The sequence below is a fragment of the Symphalangus syndactylus genome, chromosome 4 (assembly GCF_028878055.3).
Source record: "Symphalangus syndactylus isolate Jambi chromosome 4, NHGRI_mSymSyn1-v2.1_pri, whole genome shotgun sequence".
NCBI classification, from domain to species: Eukaryota; Metazoa; Chordata; class Mammalia; order Primates; family Hylobatidae; genus Symphalangus; species Symphalangus syndactylus.
In genome coordinates this window covers 134,884,207-134,905,623 of record NC_072426.2, presented here as the reverse complement: position 1 = coordinate 134,905,623, position 21,417 = coordinate 134,884,207, and the positions used below count along the sequence as shown (strand labels likewise).

Genomic DNA, 21,417 nt, shown 5'->3' with positions numbered 1-21,417 from the left:
TTAAAGTTATCAGGGAACAAGTATTGGCATGTGTGTTTCACTTTCTCTGGCCTAAGTCAGGTCATTTTTGAAGGCCCAATTTATGTTCCATGTTTTACCTCAAGATACCAATGAACATTGCAGTTCACAGGAATCTATTCCACCTCAGACATCTTGCATTACTAGATACTTTTCCATTAGTAGTAATTAATTTGATAATCATGTCACCTTTATCAGGTTTTTAATGTATATGTAGTCTTAATAATTAGATTTCCAATGAATAATAGCCATATCTCAGAAATTTTTGTTTTATTTCATAGGTTTGATTTTGTGAATAGTAGACAGTAAACAAATTTTTAATGATCTACTTTGTTTATTAAACTGGAATTTAAAAAATATATATACTGAAATGATTAATTAAATGGTTTGTGGATAGGTGGAATTTGGCCATTCTACATGAAACCATTGCATTTATGTCTCAAGTTATATTACCCTCACAAGAAGGAAATCAGCACTCAGGCTAATCTTAGAATAGGTTAACAATTAAGTGTTTTCATGCCATAGCGAAGATATTATTCTGACCCACATGGGATTTTTGAAATTTAAGTGGCGGGCAAACAGCAAGCTGTGTGCATATTGCAAAAGGAAAACAGCTTGAAAAGGCACCAAGATTTCATTTCTGGCCTGCTTAAATTTTCTTTTAATAATCAAGACTGCCACTCATGTAAGATAAATAATTATATATGAGGATCACAGAGAAAAATGTGTTAATGCAACTAGCATTTTTTCCCTCAAAAACATATATATGTATTTATTTCAATATATTTATTGAGATTACAGTAAGTTTATGTGGATTTCCATTTACTTGACATTTACTAAGCAAACCTACTTCTAAGAATTTAATGCCAGTCAAAAATTTCATATTAATCAAATGCAAAAAGATGTTCTTATGGCTAATTATAATAAATATAATGATGATGACACAAGATATGTCAAATGAATCCCAGAAATCTGTATAGATTGGAGGGTTTTGATTAGTTTGCTGTTAATAAAGAGGTCTGAGAGGCACTTATGAATTCTTTGCTTTCGGCCCCACATTTTCAGCTAACACAAATCGTTTTAAGTAAACTTTGCCAGAGGATAAGTAGAAGGTTCCCTGTTCTGTGGCTTCTGTGATAGCGATTTGGGAGTGTATTTTATAACAAAATACATATAATTTTGTGCATCATATTTTTATAAAATATTATCAATAGAAAAATATATCATTTGTGACTATCAGTGTTCTGTCACTATTATAGATAATTTATGCTATTGAATTGGAAGTTTCCTCCAGCTCATTTTTTGATTTAACGCCAGTGAATTTTTAGAATAAAAACAAATAATATGCAAGCAGAACACCTAGTGATAACACCATTCTTGACACCCGCAATAGGCATCTCCCCTACAAATGCTACTCTGAGTTAGACGGCATTAAATAATAATAATAATATGTCTTAGGAAGTATCTAAAAGTTTATAAGTAATAAAAATGCATTTAACAGTAATTATCATGTATTAATAAAAGATTAAAGATTATAAGTGTCATTTCAAAAGTGAATATTTACAGGTGATACATTACTATGTCAAGGAAATAGTAAATTGTTTATTGAAAGTAAATTTTTAGGAATAAAAATTAATAAATTAATTATGAGTTAATTAAATAAATTATATTGGTTATCAATTAATATATTTCAGCAAATATTGTTATATTTTAGCAAAAGATATGGTAAATAGTAGTGCCATCTATTGATAAAACTAAAAACTGCAGTTTCTCCTTAAGAAAACTTAACACTTTCATATGTATAGGAATACAATTCCAAAGCTAATGATTCCTTATTGTTATGATTATTATTATGTTATTATAGGATCAGGTCATATACTGGAACTGTGTTAAAAATGTTTGTGTGTGCACATGCATGTGTACATATATATATATACATGCATATATACACATATAATTTATAATGTGATGGTTCTGATAATATACATCAAGTATTGTTGTAGAATTAATTAGGCTGGCTGCGATTTATCTGAGTAATGTAAATTTGAATACAAATATATTTTTCACTCTGAAGAAAATTAATATCAAATGTCTATAAAATGTCTAGACAATAAATATCACTGTGGTGGATGAGGGACATATTTTTATTTTTGTTCCTTTTATTATAATATGCAGATAATTTTTAACGCATAAGCATTTGCATATCTTCTTTTTAGCACCCTACTATGACAATTTTTGTGTTGTTTTTTCTTTTCATTTTGGCTTAATTGCATATAGTAATGCGCTACTACTTAGAAAACTTTCAAAACAGGTTGGCACTTCTAACCAATTTAGATTATAGTAATGTTATTCCCAATAATTATAAATCATACCATAACTTTTCCAAATTTGCCTTAGTATAACTGACAAGAACAATCTGTGCACTTTCTGGCCAAATTGTTGGGGAGAAATAAGACTACAGAAAAGATAGGAGTAGAGAGCAGTGGTAATATCCATTGACTTCTACGGTGTGATTAGATTATTTGTTGCAGGGACGTATATGCCACAGCATTAATAGGTACCATGGAGGAAGCAGTAAGATTGACAAAAGCAGAAATAATGATAAAGAAGCACAGCCTAAATAGTGAGGCACAGAAATGGAGGCTGACATGAATTAGAGCCAACTTTGAAGTACAATGACCACTATCAAACAAACAAAGCCTGGGAAAATAACAAATGGTCAGAATGTGGAGAATTTGGAGCCCTTATTCACTCTAAGTGAGAATGTAAAATATTAGCACTTCTGTAGAAAACAGTATGTTCATTTCTAAAAAAAAATAGCAATAGAATTGCCATACGATAAAGCAGTTCCACTTCTGGATATATAGCCAGAAGTTTTCAAAAAAAGATCTCAAAGTAATATGTCTACACACATATTCATAAGAGTATTATTTACAATAGCTAAAATATGGAAGCAACCCAAGTGTTTGTTGATAATAAACGGAGAAGTAAAATGTGGTATGTCCATAAAATATGTTTCCAGTTAGGGTGAGTCATATGTAATATTGTTCATGGTTTGGAGGGCAGAAAGAAATCAAAAGCCACTTTTGAATGTGGGGACACAGCCACCATGTGACCTTGTAGCCCACACATATTGCTGCTAATCTAGGGCTCATGTTGTTGTTACATGCTTCAGACTTAAAAAGGAAGACCATTATGCAATATGCTACAACATGTATGAACCTGGAGGACATTATGCTAAGTGAAATAAGCCAACTACAAAATGATAAATATTGTATAATTCTATGTATATGAGGTACTTTCAGGAGTCTAAAATCATAGAGGCAAAAAGTAGTTATTGTGTAGTAGTTATGGAATTTCAATAGCAAGAGTTATGGAGATGGGTGATAGTGGTGGTTGCACATTATGAATGTGTTTAATACCAATGCACTGTATACTTAAAAGCAGTAACAGGGTACATTTTATATTATGGGTATTTTGCCACAATAAACAAGGTTAAAAAAATCAAATAGATTTGCATACACTAGCAATGACCAATCCAAAAACAATATTAAGAAAAAAATCCATTTATATTAGTATCAAAAAATAGGTAATTAAGAGTAAACTTAACCAAATAAGCAGAAGACTTCTATACTGAAAGCCATACAAATTATAAATTATAGAAGAATTATAGAAATAAATTATAGAAGACCTAAATCAATGAAAAAACATACTATGTTGATAAATTTCAATACTTAATTTTATTAAGATGGCAATACTCCCCAAATCGATGGGCAGATTCAGTGCAGTTTCTATGAAAATCGCAGCTGTCAGAAATTGACAGGCTAATCCTAAAATTTATGAGGAAATTCAAAGGATCTGGAATCGTCAAAATCATCCTGCATGTGAAGAACAAACGTGGGGAACTCACACTTCCCAATTTCAAAACTTCCTACAAAGTGACAGTAATGATAGTGGTGTGATACTGACACAGCATAGACATAGATCAATAGAACAAAACTGAAAGAATTAGAGGAGGGAAAATGAACGTCCAGTGGGGAAGAGCAAGATAAATTGCAAACCCATGAGCATGAACTGGAGTCCATGAGATTGGCTTAGTACCCAAGTCCATTCTCATCGCCTCCACTCTCAGTAAGGTGGGTGTCCCGACATTCTGGCTCCCATTGGACAGAACCAGTGCATGCCATGCCCAGGAATTGGCCAAGCTGAGGGCAAGTGGAACAATTGCAGACTATTGTTCCACACCTACAACACATGCCTTACCTTTGCAACAATATGTGTGGGTTACCAGGTTACATAGTGACTGTGCCCCAGCACTCAAAGTGGCTTTAATTTTTCTTCTGCCCTCCAATCTTTGAACAAAATTAAATATGACCCACCCTAACTGGAAATGTAGAAGAAAAATAATTCTGGGGAATATAGTTCAGCCTAGCCAAGTTGAGACATATACAAGCTACTATGATTTTTTGCTTTTTCTTCACACTAATGAAAACATACTGTATACACTTTTCTTCCTTTTTTTTTTGCCTTGTTATTATTGTTCAGTTTTTTGAGCTACAATTTTTACCCCATTAAATTCCCTGTTAAAGTGCACAATTTAGTGTTTTTTGGAATATCCTCAGAGTTTTACAATCCTCACCACTCTCTTAACTCGATAACATTTTCACCAACCCAAAAAATAACGCTGAGCCAATTAACAGCCACTGGGCATTCATCTCAAACCATGCAGTTCCTGGAAATCACAAATCTACTCTCTCTTTCTGTGGATTTACCTATTCTCTCACTTTCCATTTATCTTCCCATTTTGACTGCCAGTTCTGTGAACTTCAAGCTCCAAAATCAGACAGGAAGATAAGAGTCTCACAGAGATACTTTTTCCAGCTCCTGCAGTTGAATTCTGTAAGGTCAAATTCCTGTAACAAATATCTATCTGTCTATCATCTATCTATCTATCTATCTATCTATCTATCTATCTATCTATCATCTAAAATACAGTCATGTACTGCATAACAACATTTCTGTCAATGATGAACCACATGTAAGATAGTGGTCTTATATGTTTATAATGGAGCTGAAATATTCCTGTTCCCTAGGGATGTCATAGCTATTGTAATGTCACAATACAATGCATTACTCACATCTGTGTTGATGCTGCTGTAAAAATTCTACTGTGCTACCAGTAATACAAATGTATAGCATATACAATTATGTATACTACATAATACTTGATAATAATAATAATAAATGACTATGTTACTGGCTTATATGTTTACTACACATTTTAGTGTCATTTTAGAGTGTACTTCTTCTATTAATTAAAAAAATGTTAACGGTGAAACAGCCTTAGGCAGGTCGTTCAGTAGGTATTCTAGAAGAAGGCATTGTTGTCACAGGAGATGACAACTCCATGTGTGTTATTGCCCCTGAAAGACCTTCCAGTGAGACAAGATGTGGAGGCGGAAGACAGTGATATAGATAAAGACAGGACCTACACAGGTTCCCTGACCCTGTGTAGGGCTCGACTAATGTGTGGGTTTGTGTCTTAATTTTTAACAAAAATGTTTAAAAGGGAAAAATTAAAATTAAAAAATTCTATAAACAGAAAAAATCTTATAAAATAAAAATATAAAAAATTCGTACAGTTGTACAATGTATATTTGAAGCTAAGTGTTATTACAGAGTCAAAAAGTTGAAAAAATTAAAAAGTTTAAAAAGTAACGAAGTTACAGTAAGCTAAGGATAATTTATTATTGAAGAAAGAAAATTTTTTTTTTTTTGAGATGGAGTCTTGCTCTGTCGCCTAGGCTGGAGTGCAGTGGCTCAATCTCGGCTCACTGCAAGCTCCGCCTCCCGGGTTCACGCCGTTCTCCTGCCTCAGCCTCTCCGAGTAGCTGGACTACAGGCGCCCGCCACCACGCCCGGCTAATTTTTTTTGTATTTTTAGTAGAGACGGAGTTTCACCGTGGTCTCGATATCCTGACCTCGTGATCCGCCCACCTCGGCCTCCCAAAGTGCTGGGATTACAAGCGTGAGCCCAGAAAATTTTTTTATAAATCTAATATAGCCTGAGTGTTCAGTGTTTATAGTGTACAGTGGTGTATAATAATGTCTTAGGCCTCTATATTCACTCACCACATACTCATTGACTCAGCAACATCTAATCCGATAAGCTTCATTCATGGTAAGTGCGCTATACAGGAGTGCCATCTTTTATATTAGATCTTAATTTTACTTCACCTTTTAAATGTTTAGGTATATAAATACCATCCTGTTACAATTGCCTACAGCAGGGGTGTCCAATCTTTTGGCTTCCTTGGGCCACGATGGAAGAAGAATTGTCTTGGGCTACATGTAAACTACATTAACACTAATGATGGCTGATGAGCTAAAAGAAAAAAAAATCACACAAAAAACCTCATAATGTTTTAAGAAAGTTTACAAATTTGTGTTGGGCTGCATTGAAAGCTGTCTTGGGTCACATGTGGCCTGGAGGCTGCAGATTGGACAAGCTTGGCCTACAGTATTCAGTACAGTAAGATACTGTACAGGTTTGTAGCCTGGGAGCAATAGGCTATACCATATAGCTTAGGTGTGTAAATATGCTATAGCATCTAGGTTTGTGTAAGTACAGTATGAGCTTCCCATGGTGACGACATCACCTACCAATACATTTCTCAGAACGTATCACCTTCATTAAGTAAGGCATGACTACATTATACATGCATATTATATATTTATTATGCATAATTGTATTTATAAGTTTATACATAAAATCTCCTTCCAAATGCATGAGAAACCATTAACAGTTGTTAATTTGCTTATAGGAAGAGAGAGAAGTAGAAAACAGGAAGATAGAAATGAAAGGGAGACTTTTCACAGTGTACTTTTTGTATGTTTTAGCTTTTCAACCATGTGAATGCATTGTCTGTTCAAAAATAATGAAATTAGAAGTGACAATTTTAAAACTAAAATGTACATTTAAAAAGTGGAAAGAGTAGAGGATGAATAAAGAGATAAAGGACAATGAAGGAAAGTAAGAAAAAAGAAGAAAAGGAAAGAGAGAAGAAATAGAAGGAGAAAGCAAAGGAGAAGAAAGAACAGGGAGGAGGATGGAAGGAAATAGAAGGAAACAGGAGTTATTTTAGGAGTCATCAGAAAGTTAAGAGTTATTAGAAAGTGGAGTCTAATTAAGAAGAGAAAAAAGGAGAGGATATAGATTAGAAACATCAATGCAGGTTTTTACGAAGAGATTCACCATATGTAAATCTTGAGAGGCTAATACAGACCAGGTAATGAAGGATATTTTAGGTTGAGTAGTTTGCATATTAATCTGAAAAATGGGGAATGCAGTAAAGGATTTTAATTAGATTAGTTGCAACATCATACATTCAATTTTAAAATAAGTTTGTCAGCAGTATGAAGAATGAAGAATGGATTTGTGCAGGGCTGTTGAGAAGAAGAGCAGTTCACAGGTTTTGCACAGAGGCTAGAAATAGTGAAGGCCTAAACTGAAGGAAGAAAAAGGTGAAAAACTGAGATAAATTGATAATAAATATGTTGCCATAAATAACTGGATTGGGGTTGGTTGGGAGAGTTACTAATGAGTTAGAGTGAAAAGTCACAGAGGGCTACCAGTTTTCTAATTGGGCTAGATAGTGACTTCATTGCTTTCAAATAAACTTATAGGAAGCATGCTATTTTTAACTAGAAGGTGGCATATTGAGAGATGACCTCTATGAATTGTTGGTGCCAGCAGCCACTTTTCCACTAATAGTGTGGAAAAGCAGTGAACTATATTAAATACAATCAGAGGGAACCAGAGCTGTGTGGACGCAGAGAATATCTAGGGACCAGGAGCAGAGGATTGAGTGAGAAAGTTAGAGTAACATTTTGAGAGTTCCAGTGGGGTGGCATTTTTCTTTGAGCTACTCAGTGTGGACTTCTCTTTACTACTGATATAAATTATGTTTCTTTAAAGTAGACCAAAAATATTTAATTACACTTTTTAATTTTGAGATAACTGTAAATTCTTATGTAATTTTAAGTAACAGTGCAGAAAGATCCTGTAAAACTGTAGCACATTAGATCGACATATTGACATTGATAACAGTCAAGTTGCAGAAGAGTTTCATCACCACAAAGGCCCTAGTGACACCCTTTTGGAGCCACATTGAGCTCTCTCCTACTCCCACCAACTCATTAACTGCTGACAACCACTAATCTGTTCTTCCTTTTGATAGTTTATTATTTCAAGAATATTATATAAATGGAGTCATACACTGTATATCCTTCTGGGATTGTTTTATAAAACGTTTTTCACTCAGCATAATTATCTGGATATCCATCTGCATTGTTGCAAATATCCACAGTTCATAGCTTTTATTACTGTATAGTATTCTATGGTATGTATGTAAAAGAGTTTGTTTATTTGCAGAGGAACATATGGGCTTATCTCCTAAGGACACATTCTCAAAAAACATCACCATCTTTAAGCGACGCATGACTGAACCTTAAGGTTCAGTCTATATAACTTATATGCGCACATATAACACATATGCACGCGTTAGTTTCTCAAATATGGGCTTATTCTCTATAAGTTACTCAGGATTTTTCTCATTTAAGATATCTTAGATTTATTTTTGGGCAATATATGCAATATATGTAACTTAGCTCATTTTTTGTTTAATAAAATTTCACAGTATGATAGTATGATATAATCTGATCATCAATTTTAATATTGATCACTCAGATTTCACAAGTTACTCTTATATGCAAGTGTGTACATAATCATCCTTGTACTTACATACTGGTGCTTTAATTTCTTTAGATTAGCTTAATCAAAGAAGAATCATTACTTTAAAAATCACATGAATTTAAAAATGGGTAGATAATGCTATATTGCTATGCTAAAATTTTGTAGCAATTTATTCTCCCAAAATTATCTATGCTAATGCCTGTCAAGTTAGGGAATATTCTAAACATTTTTAATTTTACTAAGTGTAAAATAACAGCATAACTCTTCTGTATTTGGAGTTAGACAGTTTAGTATGTTTGTCATGAAATTTTTTATAGATTTGAAGACTGAAGATTAAAAATTCTAGCATACTTACTAATAAAAAATGAGAAAAAATTACATAACAAATTGTGTAAAGAAGGTGCAGAAATATTTTATCTTTGTTTAGTAAGTTTTAGGCTTATGATTTATACATAATTTTTAAGGCTGCTCTTTTATTTGTAGTTTTGTAATTTAGAGATTTCTTTTGAAAGTTGTTGGTTAAAGTATAAAGTGATGATACTCAAAAAAGGGTACTATTGCTTTATTTAAGAGTGCTTTTTCAAAAATTAATTATCCACATGACTTTATCAAATTAATTTTGTAGCTCAGTATTACATGAGAACTTCCAAATACAAGTAGAGTTCATTTACAATTCCCATTAAGAAGCTCATTCTGAAATTAGGAAACTATATTTATAACTCTCAGTTTATCAGTTTATATAAAAATTGTTCTAAGACAAATTAGGTAGTTTCTAAAGAAATTACTTCATTTTGATAAAATGAACTTAATCCAGGATAATATATATATATATATATACACACATATATATATATACACATATATATATATAATCTCTTACAGAGAAATACGAACTAAGTTTGTATAAATATGGATGACTATAACCCGCTAAATCTTAGTGGGTTTTTTTTTGCCTTTTTACATATATTAGTTTGCAATAAAACTTCCTGAGCAAAATTATCTAATATTAGTAATTTTTATCATCTACTCTGTTGAAAAGATCTTCAACAATATTGTCATGAATTGATTTCTATCTGCATAGTGTTTTATATTTTAAAGTGTTCTCTTCTTCTTTCCTCATTATGTTCATTTTACAAATGAATAAACAAGCACTCATAGATTTGGAGTGAGTATCCCAAAATCACATAGCTAGTCAGTTATAGCTTATAATCAAAATCTTCCTCTTGAGTAATCCTGTCTGATGCAAGGCATATTATATTTTATAGTCTTACATGTTGTTAAAATTCTTCTGTTTCTTACACAAATGGTGGTAGAAGATAAGGCTAGCTAGAGAACTAGCTGTAAGAAAAGTTATAAACAAAAGCTCCCAGAATAATATATATTTTGCAACACATTTTAATATAATATTGAAAGACAAATGTTTTCTTTATGTTTAAGTCCTAATGCAATGCTTTCATTACCTTCTAGTTGCAAAAATTGCCTATTTACAGGGTGTATATATATATACACACACACTATTGAGGTGCAAATGTGAGTAAAAAAGAGCTGAGAAGGTGTTCGATCTGTTTAAAATATGTTTAGATACAGCTTTGAATAAATCTATTCCTACATTGTATTTAGATAGGGTTTACATTTACATCTGGAACATTAACCCAGTTTGGAATACGTCATGCTTCCACTTCCCTCCCTCTAGTCTTGACAGACATTGCTGATCAATTATAGTTTTCTTGCGTGTTGAACCAGTTCATGGGCTTAGGCAGGTTCAATTCCCATCTCTAAGAAGTTCATTTCTACTAATCAGTTGGTATTGACAAGTGAAATTAAACACATTTTCTGTTCCTCTTATTAAAAGTCTTAGACATTCTCTGTGTAGCCAGCAAAAAAACCCCTCATATTTTCAAAAACAACAAAACGTGAATGTGAGTGGACAAAAACCTTTGCTTGCTGACTCGTGCCTAGCAATGGGCTGGGAATTTACCAGAGAGTGTTTCCTGTAATCCATTTAATCCTCAGAAGAGTTTCAAATTTTACAGATGGAGAAATCAAGACTCAGAAATGGGATATTTTATCCCTTACAGCATAGCAGAAAGTATTAGAGATGCATTCAAATTTTCTGCTTAGGAGGAGGTTACTGTAACGTATCAGCTACACAACTCCTGCCTCAAATAATCACTTTGAGAACTCCTGATCTCTAAATTAGATATACATTAAATAAAATTAAATAAAATCTGTCAAAAAGAAACCAGCCTCCAGCATGTGCCAGGCTATGTTTTTTTCTCATTTATTCTTTCTTTTCTTTAGGTTTAGAGAAACAACATCTTATGTATTATCATCTTAAACACTTTTGTTATATTTTCTTTTGTGTTTCAGAGAGCATTTCTTAAAATGGTGACTTTTGAGACTTTGAAATTGAGGATTAAAAAGGCCACTAACTTTAAAGATTAATAGACTACATCTAAGTTGATTAAACTCGGATGAACTGTCTCTTTCAAAATAGGTTAAAGCATTGTAATTTCTTACAATGTCGTATGATAAATAGGAAGACCCAATAAAAAAAATTCACCGAAGTTTATGACCCTAAGAATGTTGCTCTTCATTTATATTTTGCCTCCAACATTTGTTGCATCCTCTACACTTTCATGAAGACTGCAGTAATGTGATCAGAGAGTTCTGTAATATTGACAAGAGGCAGTGTGAAAGTCATGAATATAAAAAGACTGCTTTGGGACAAAGTTAAAGAGAAATTGATGGCTTTAATAATGTCAGAGACAAAAGGTATTGGACAAGCTCAGTAGCATTTAAAATATTTATTAAACCGAGTCTGTAATTTTTCATAGGAAAGTTGCTTTAATGACAAAGGAAGTCATAATACAAACAGAACAATCCAGCTGCCGCTGTGAGTCAGCACTACTTCAGAGACATTTATATTCTTACTCTCAAGCTTTCTTAGAACCTTTTCTAACAGTTGCAGCTGTGTGGATAATTTGTGGAAGAGCCATGATAGAATTCTTCAAAAGAATACAAGATAATAGCATCAAGAAAAAGGAAAAAATAATCAGTGCTTAGTTGTTTACTTACCAGTGACCTGACGATTCACCTTAAATTCATTTTTGCTTTCAGTTAGAATGAAGTCACTGTATTGGGTCAGTGATCTCTGCCTCTTGACTAAATTCAGGCTTCTAAAGCAGCCAGGTTATGCTGTCTCCATAGTCTGCGGCAATAATGCAGAAACTTCTAAAGAAAGATCAGTGTATGAAAGTATGAAGAATGAGAAAAAAGTAAGACTTAGCCTTACAGAGATTTTTTTTTCACATTAGAATCTTTCTAATATTGGATTAGAAGCATCATTACATTAAATGAATTCTATTAGATCCTTCCTATTGTAGAGAGAAGTACTGGTCTAGTCTAATGCAGTTAAGTTGCTATGGGCCTTTGAGAAATATATCTATCTACCCTTCCTTTTTTTTTTCCTACTATCATCATAAAACACATCATGGTTTTCGGATGATAAATGTTTAGAAGGATTCCATATAAACACCAGAGTTTCCAGAAAGAAAAACCTGTGTAAATGTAAATACACTTTATTTTATTTAGTTTCCTCCATTTTTCATTTCTATTTTTTTAAGTATCAGAACCTCACCTTCATTTCTAAATTTGTGTAACATTAAACTGTACCAGTCTTACGTATTCTTAGAGCAATTGGTCATGTGTATATAGTATCTGATTATTTACATTTGATGCTTTATGAACCATCAGATGAACTAAATAAAATTTTATTAGTTTGATTTATTTAAATGGTGATGTCATTTTTAAACTGAGCAATAGTTCAGTTTCCTTGAAAAGTTACATATATTTGAGATGCATTATTAATACTGCTCTGAAATACTATAAATGCACTAATTTATTTGACCTTTACTTTTAAAATACAATTTTTTCCAGGATCTCTAATATGCCTTATATGTTATAGCTAACAATCTAATTCATAATTTAATGTGGATGCCAAGTAGTCAAATTCCAGTAGATACTTTTATAAAGACATATATTATTAGGACCATATGAGACAATTTAAGCTAAGAATGTATTCTTTTTTCGATGCTGCACTCGGCTAATTTCAACTTGAACCTATCACTCATTGGATGTGTAATATAGAAAAGAGAGCAAGTGAGTGATGGAGAAAGTTGCCAGCACAATGTACTGTGCTCAGGAGTTGCTCAGTGAATAGCTATATATTATTATCTTAAAACTCAAAAATAAACAAATCAAATTTTATACTTTACCTAATTTTTAAATAAAATATATATATTTACATCCTTTTGTATCTCCTTCTATTTTAGGTAATAGAAGTTTATTTGATTACATTTTTGTAGAATAAATTGTAAAATGTAATGTCAACTTTTTATGATGTTTCTGTATTTATACATAATATTATATTATTTGATGTTTATATTATATGATTGTATTGGATATTATTATATAAAGTAACCCAATTAGTTTAAACTATTTAAGTTGAAGGCATTTCCTGAGCTATATTAGCAAGACATCAAATATCATATGGAATTATTTAGTGTATACAAGCTTATCTTTAAATATCACCTTTTTCATAAAATATTAGGAGCCTATTTAAAGCTTTTCATGGTAGTCCATGCAAATTGGATCCTAAATCCAATGTGACAATACTTTGGTAGTCTTTATCAGTTTCTTTTTTTCATGTGTTGCCAATAGAAAGAAAAAGACAAGTTTATAGACTGCACTTCCTAACTAAAAATGACTGTAACAAATGGTTTGAAATGTTCTCTGGAGGATTATTGACTTTTTAATTCAGGCTGCCATCAATCCTCATTTATATTTCATAATATGTATCCTGGGAAAAGTAAGCTACTTTTAAATGTGTAGCTTGTCACTGAGGTTAAATAGTTGTTATGACAATCACTTATCCTTCAATTCTATGTGAGTTAAGAGACACTTTTCAGAAAATCACTAATAAACTAAGTGAGACACATGCCAATTACATGAAAGTATTATTTTTTCATGTATATAAACTATATGAGAATTAACATTTCATGTGACCAAAATTATTATTCACTAGTTTTCTTTCTGTCCCTTCATAAGTACATCAATAAAGTAGAAGTAGCTTGGAATGCAGGAGGAAATTGAACATCTCATCTAAAAAGGTTTCCTTTGGGGAGTATCAGTGACAATATAAGTGGCCCATATAATATGTATATTTTCCAGTATGAATAATGTGTCATCTATTGCTCTTATTGAGGTGATTGATGTGCTTCCTTCCAAACTAATTCTCAGATTTAGGCTCTCTCAATTTTTTGCTACTCCAAAGACTGTTGCAAGAAGAATTGATCCTTCCAAATCCTGTGGCAAGATAAACTTTGTCTTATTAAATATTTATTGAGAGTTGTTATTAATATCTATTCTGATTCCCTGTATGTCTTTTTTAAAAAGCTCATCTCCTAACTCTAGTTGTTAAGAGATTAGAGATTAGTCATATTAGTCTAAATATTTTAAAGAGTGTTTTTACTCCACCCCTTACAGTGATGTGGGTTTGCCATAAGTACATTAACATATCTCTTTAAAAAGTTATTTGTTTTAACCTTCAATAAAATAAAATGCTGCAATAACTACTCTGTTCTAGATACATCAGGAGAGCCTAAACATCTGCTTTATGTCACCAGGAAAGCAGGAGATATACTAGGAGAATCATTTTTGAAAGTCTATTTAGTATTTCAAAAAAATTCATTTAAGTAGTCCTCAAGGAAAAGAATAAAATCAGAACTTGGTTTTACTCCTTGTCACTGTGCAAGCTTGTGTATGTTGTAATACTTTTGAATGAGGAATGGCAGGAAGGGTGCAGCAGATTTCTTTTTGTACTTAGAGCTTTGAAAGTCTATTATTTTTCTGCTTCTAAAAATATTAAAGGCGATGTACAGGATACAGTCTCAACTATGGACACTAAGGGTTACTGGGCCTTTCTGAAGACACCCTCCCCTGCCTCATTTTGCTCTGTGTAGTTAATATGAAGCTAGTTTAATATTCCCAGAGTATAGCTGGGAAAGGGAAGTAACAGGCCAGTAGGGTGGTTGGCTGTAGTCCTGACGTGGTGGCTTTAACTAGTCTTGGTTTGCATTACTTTTATAGTTTTAGTAAATCTGGAGGATTGACACTTATTCAATAGTCAATGAAATTTATATATACAATGGATCCTCCAGACACTAAAAAATAAGAGTGGTGAAATTAACTTTGCACGTATTTTAATCACCAAATAGAGTCTCAGATTGGTTTTGGACCTTAAAGTTTTTTATTGGCATTCTGATGGCTGAAAGAAAAGGATATCAGGTAGTTCAAAATACATGCATTAACCAGAGAGCAAATGGTCCAGGTGAACAAAACTTTTATTTCCTGTTCTTGTCTTTTGATATCTCCTGCAGAAACTTCTTTGACAGAGAACTGGAGTCCTCTTGTTTATTTACCAAGTCATATTCTTATTAAGTACAACGTATGTTACATACACTCTCATGGCCATTTTAAGTAGCAAATGCTAAATTGTAAATGTGAGATAAGAATTAGTGTGATAAGCCTGCAACATACATCCTGTGGAACTCTTCCACATGGTCTTAATTACACCAGTCACTCAGCTACAGCAGGGAATTTAATGATTAAATAAGGCAAAACCTCTTCTCTCAAAGAGCCTATTATTAATCACATACATCATATTATATATTGCTCTATGATATACATTGTTTTACAATATATATTGCTTTGCAATATACAACTCTTTATTTTTATAATTCTTTTGATTTTAAGGTTCTTACATATAAGAAAACAAAGACTCAAAAATGTTTGAAAACGAACTCAAGATCACAGCACTATTAAGTAGCAAAATGAAGACCCAAAATCATCATTTGTCTCAGTCAGAATGTCTAAATGACAACAAATAAACACATTTTCCTTTTCAGGGAATTTTCCAAATCTGAGATCTAGAATTCACTTGAGAAACACTTTCATAAAAACAATATGATTCTCAATAGTAAGTATGGAAATGTACCACTCTCTACAATTAAGAAAATTCAGCTGTCCAGAACTATTTGCTTTCAGTGTGAATAGATTTAATATTTATATTAAAGATAGCATGTTAATTTTTCTTGGAAAGGACAGTATGCTTTTTGATATTGGAATTAAAATGTCTATATCATTTGTTCTAATATAGTCAAATTCTCATCTAACCTCAAAAATTTACATAGCATGATCACTTGAAAATTATACAATTAATAGTCCATCATTGCGTAATTCCTGAATCATTTCCCACAAAGCTTAGTACATTATAATGGCAATTATAATGTTCTTGGAATGCCTGGCACTTGTAGATAATTGATACATGTATATTTACTGAATGAATGCAGGATTTCTCTCACAGCATTTTCGGTGGTAAACTGGATAATTGTCCATACAATTGCATGTGACATATATCTAACTACCTATGACATAACTCAATTTCAAGAAGTATACACTCATTGGAAAAATACAAAAAAATTCAGCATTGTTCATATGCTGAAACACTTCAAAATTCAGGTCATTTTCCTTTAAAGAACTTTGTGTTGATAACTCCCATTTTTCTGTAGGTACCACACCTCTTTCAACTCTATTACAGGACATAAAGTGTTCTGTTACAATTATTGTTTCCTGGTTTTCATTATTGAAAAGCACATACTTTGAGAGTACAAAACATGTTGCCCATCTGTGTCAACCTAACAGTTTACGGTTTATCACAGATATTAAGTAATCAATATATGACTAATTAAATGAACAAAAGTGAGCATTTTGGTAAGTGGTACCGTATTTAGATTGTTTCTACAAAGAGGGTTTTACCAATTTTGTGGAATGGGCATGCAAATGAAAAAAGATTTGATGGCTAAAATTAATATAATTGTAACTAGAGGCAATAATAACTAAATGTACCATCAACATGGTTTATTACTCCATTGATTTTAGTCTTATTTCATTTTTATCAATAACATTTTAAATAATGTTTCAGAATGTTTCACAAAGGGTTTGAGCACATGTTAAATATATGTATAGATAAATATATTTGTTGCTTTATTAATCTTAAAATATTTGAAATATTTTGTTACTGGTATTTACAAATATGCAAACTTGTATCATGCAAACATACCAAATTCACTTATTATCACAGTTCATCTAAAGAATCTTTTGTATTTTAATTTACTCTATGTTATCTACAAGTGCTTAAGATAACCCTTATCATACTAAAGAAAATATTTTCTTTTTTTTGTTTTCTAAAGGTAAATGACTTTTCTGCAGTTTTGGAAAATATCATACAATTTTACTTCTTTAAACTGTTAATATGATGAATTACATTCAGTGATTTTTTGAATGTCTATAATTAACTCAATATATATGGTATATTACCATTTTAGTATTCTGATAAATTTTGTTTGATAATATTTTATATGGGAATTTTTCATCTATTTTCATGAGTGACACTGACCACTAATTATTCTTTCTTCTAATGCCTTGTCACATTTTGGTATTAAGTTTATGCTGACTTCATAAAAAGAAGCTAGGGATTTTATTAGTTATCTATGCTGCATAATAAATTATCTAAAATATTAGTGGCCTAAAACAAGAAACATTTATGCTCTTTGAGATAATAGGAAAATCGAGATATGCAATAATAAACAGAGAAATGAAATAATCAAATAATTTGAGAACAGCTTAGCTAGGTGATCCTGGCACAATCTCTTTTCTGAGATTTTCTCTTTTCTGAGATTTCAATCAATATATTGGTCGGAGCTGTAGTCATCTGAAAGCTTGATTGGGGCTGGCATAGCTATTGCCAAGATTACCCACTCACATGGCTATTGGTAGGAGGCCTTAGTTTTTTGCTGGCTGTTGTCATGGGGCATCTGCCCCCTTGGCATATAGGCATCCCCATAAGACTGATTGAGTATCTTATGACATGGCAGCTGAATTCTGCAAGAGCAAGAGAACAATGAAAATATTGCAATACCTTTTATGACCTAATGCTGGATATTATGCACCATTACTTTGCCACAGCTCTGTTCATTAACAGCACATCATTAAATCCAGCCCACAGGTCCCATGTGTAAAGTGAGAATAATTAGTCTCTACCTTTTGAAGACAGGAGTGTCAACACTGATAGAGATATTTTAACACTACCAAAGAGATGCCTCCAGCCCCATTTTATTTTCTAGAAAAGCTTGTATAAAATTGGTGTTATTTTTTACTTTATTTTGGAAAAGTTCTAAAGTTTTCTTTGATTTAAAGTTTTTAAATAAATTAAATGTATTTAAATGTTATAAGACTTTATAGATTTTGTACTACTTTTTGTGTAGGTTCTGCTAGATGCTTGCGTTTCCAGAAATCTGTTCATTTTATTTAAAGTTACGTGTTGGCATAAGCTGTCTATAATTTGTTCTCTTTAGTTTTTACCATTTCTGTAAGAATTTAGCTCTCATTCTGACTTTCTTGGTATGCCATTTTGTTTCTTGGGGTTGCTTTTTATGATTTGTCTTTTTTTCTTTGGTATTCTATAGTTTTACTGTAATGTCTATGTATCACCTTTTTTAAGAAAGTTCATCATATTTAGGCTTTCAGAATCACTGATTTGATGTCTTACACAGAACTGAGAATATCACAATGGTTATCTCTTCAAATATTGCTCTCTTACTTCAGTTTTATATATATACATATATATAGTATATGTATATTTATAGTATTCTTAATCTATTCTATATTCATTTACTCTCTCATCTGTATTTTCTATATTTTATACCTCTGTGCTTTATTGTGGTTATGATTTTTTTCTGACTTAACTTTCTATTATCTCTTTTCTTCTTCAGCTGTATCTAATCTGGAGTTAAATACAAAGATTGAGTTTATAATTTCAATTTTTGTCATTTAAAAATATTATAGCATTTCTAGTTGATTTATTTTAATTACAACATTATGTTTTATAGCTTCCTAAATTTTTAAGTTTAGCTATCAACTCTTTAAACACAGGAAGCATAGACGAGTAATAACTCCAGTTACCAGAATTTTGTGGCTTTTTAAAACTTGACTGTTGTTTTTATTTTCATTGGTTAAGTTTGTATTTTCTTGAGGAAAGCCTTGAGATATTTTGTTGCATTCAGCAAATTTGATTTCATAAACCATTTTCGAAATTATTTTAATTATAAAGATAATAGGTTCTTTAAGAGAGGTATTCCATCTATGACTGTCAGGCACTGGGGGGTACCAGAGATTCTGCAATAAATCTTTGGACATTTTGTGGCCACTTAAATGCAACACAACTAGTAACCCAGTACAGAGAAAGAGTTACTATGCCAGAATCTCCAGCCACAATTATTGTGGGACCACAATACTAAGCCCATTTACTTTAGTTGAGGCTGCCTACCAGAATCAGCTGATTCTCTGATATTGGCATGTATTTGTAAACCAAAAATAAGTACATAATCCTGGCTTCCCAGAAGTTTTGGAGTCTGGTAAGGTAGAAGAGATAAATTACTATATTTGATTCAATGTAGCAACAGCGCCAGATCTTAAAGAAATACACACTGAATTAATGGCTAAAAGAAAAAAATACAAAACCTCTCAAGTTGTCTTATTATTTTTTAAATTACGTGTGCACACACATGCATATGTGTACATACATGGCAGAGAGAGACAGAAAATACCTTTGATTAGTAATCAACTCTGACTTCAGAATCTTCACCTGGTTTGAGAACTATTCTTGAGGGAGAAACAGCTGTAGCTCACTTCCATGAGCCTTAAAGTTTCTTCTGTACTGATTCTGCCATTCCTCATTATATCCCTAAGTTACTTATGATTTCTGAAAATGCTTTCTGTAAACTTTTCCAGGATTTTAAGTTCTAGTCAGGAAGATAATCAGAATCAATCTATCATTTTTTCAACATTACTAGAAACAGAAAGTTATCAATTAATCCACATCTCACTTTTAATTATTGAGTCTTTCTATAATTATGCCCAATGTTGTATTTAAGACATCTTATTTTAATATCAATGATTAAATATATATATAAAATTGAAAAAATTCTGAGATTGTATTCATCACTAGTTAATTCAGTGAGTGACTTTTATAAAGAAAATTATTTTACCTAATCAAAGTGCAATTATCAAATCAGGAAATGTAACATTAGTAGTATCTCAATATCTAATACAGGGACCATATTTAAATTTTGTCAATTCTCTTAGTAACATACTTTATAACTTATTTTTCTGAGTCCAGGACCCAATCTTGATTTGCATGTTTTATTTATTTCTTATAACTCACCTTTTTTAGTCTAGAGTGCTTCATTAGCCTCCTTTGCCTTTCCTTTCTTTTTTATTCAGGTAAAATCCACATGCCATTTAACTGTGTCAAAATGTACCACACAGCAGCTCATAACATATTTACAATGTTGTGTAACCATCACCACTATCTAAGCCTAGAACATTTTTGTCACCCTCAAATAAACCTCATATCCATTAAGCAGTCATTTCTCATTCCTCCCTTTCCTCAGTCCCTAGCAACAACCAATCTGCTTTCTGTCGCCATGGATTTGCCCATTGTGAACGTTTTATAAATGGATTAATATAATGTGTAAACATTTGTGTCAGATTCCTCTAACTTACCATAATACCTCCAATATTCATGTTGTAGAATGCATTAGTATTTTCCCCCACATATTGCATGGCTGCATCATTTTATATTCCCACCAGCAATGCGCAAGAGTTCCAGTTTCTCCATGTACTCAATCAACAACATGTGATTTTCTGATTTTTGTTTATCTGTTTAAATAGCCATTCTAGAGGGTGTGAAGTGGTATCATGTAGTGGTTTTGATTTGCATTTCCCTCTTTTTGATTTTTTTTAATTTTTTAATCTTTTCATGTGCTTCATTAGCCATTTATACATCTTCAGTAGATAAATGATTATTCCGTTTTTTTGTCCCAAATTTTAATTGCATTGTTGGCTTTTTAGCTGCTGATTTGTAACAGTTCTTTATATATTCTGGATACTATCAGAATTTTCAAATATCTTTTCCTATTTTGTGAGTTGTATTTATACTTTTTTATAGTGTCATTTGATGCACTACAAAATCTAACATATGTATTTTGTTTTTGTTGTTGCTTGTGCTTTGGGGTCATATCTAGAAGAAACCATTGTCCATTTCTAGATCAGAAACATTTACTCATGTTTTCTTCTGATAGTTTATTGTTTTAACTCCTACATTTAAGTCTTTGATTTATTTTGAATTCAATTTTGTTTATGGTATGAGGTAGGAGTTCAGGCTTATTTTCTTGCATGTGGTTTTCCAATTGTCGCAGAATGATTGAAAAAAAAAATGACCATAAATGTAGGTTTATTTCTGCACTCTCAAGTCTGCTCCATCTTTGTGTCAGGATTGCATTGCTTTGATTACTGTAGCTTCATTGTATGTTTTGAAATAAGCAGGTATGAGCCCTCCAACTTTGTACTTTTTCAAGATTTTTTTTCACCACTTGGGGGTCTCCTGTAATTTCACATTTATCTGAGGATAAGTTTTTTAATTTCTCAAAAATTGCAGTTAGAACTTTGATAAGGATTACACT

General features: G+C 31.9%; 1 protein-coding gene and 1 long non-coding RNA gene across 5 annotated transcripts in view; one reads left to right on the top strand and one right to left on the bottom strand.

The window, feature by feature from the left end:
- LOC134736514 (uncharacterized) overlaps positions 1-11,914 on the bottom strand; it is a 67,274-nt gene extending 55,360 nt beyond the window's left edge. The window contains exon 1 of the long non-coding RNA XR_010120588.1: positions 11,852-11,914. This is a non-coding gene — a long non-coding RNA (uncharacterized lncRNA). The remainder of the gene's footprint in view (positions 1-11,851) is intronic.
- Positions 1-21,417, top strand: part of FSTL5 (follistatin like 5) — a 783,576-nt gene that overhangs the window by 605,299 nt on the left and 156,860 nt on the right. The gene's annotated exons all lie outside the window — the stretch shown is intronic.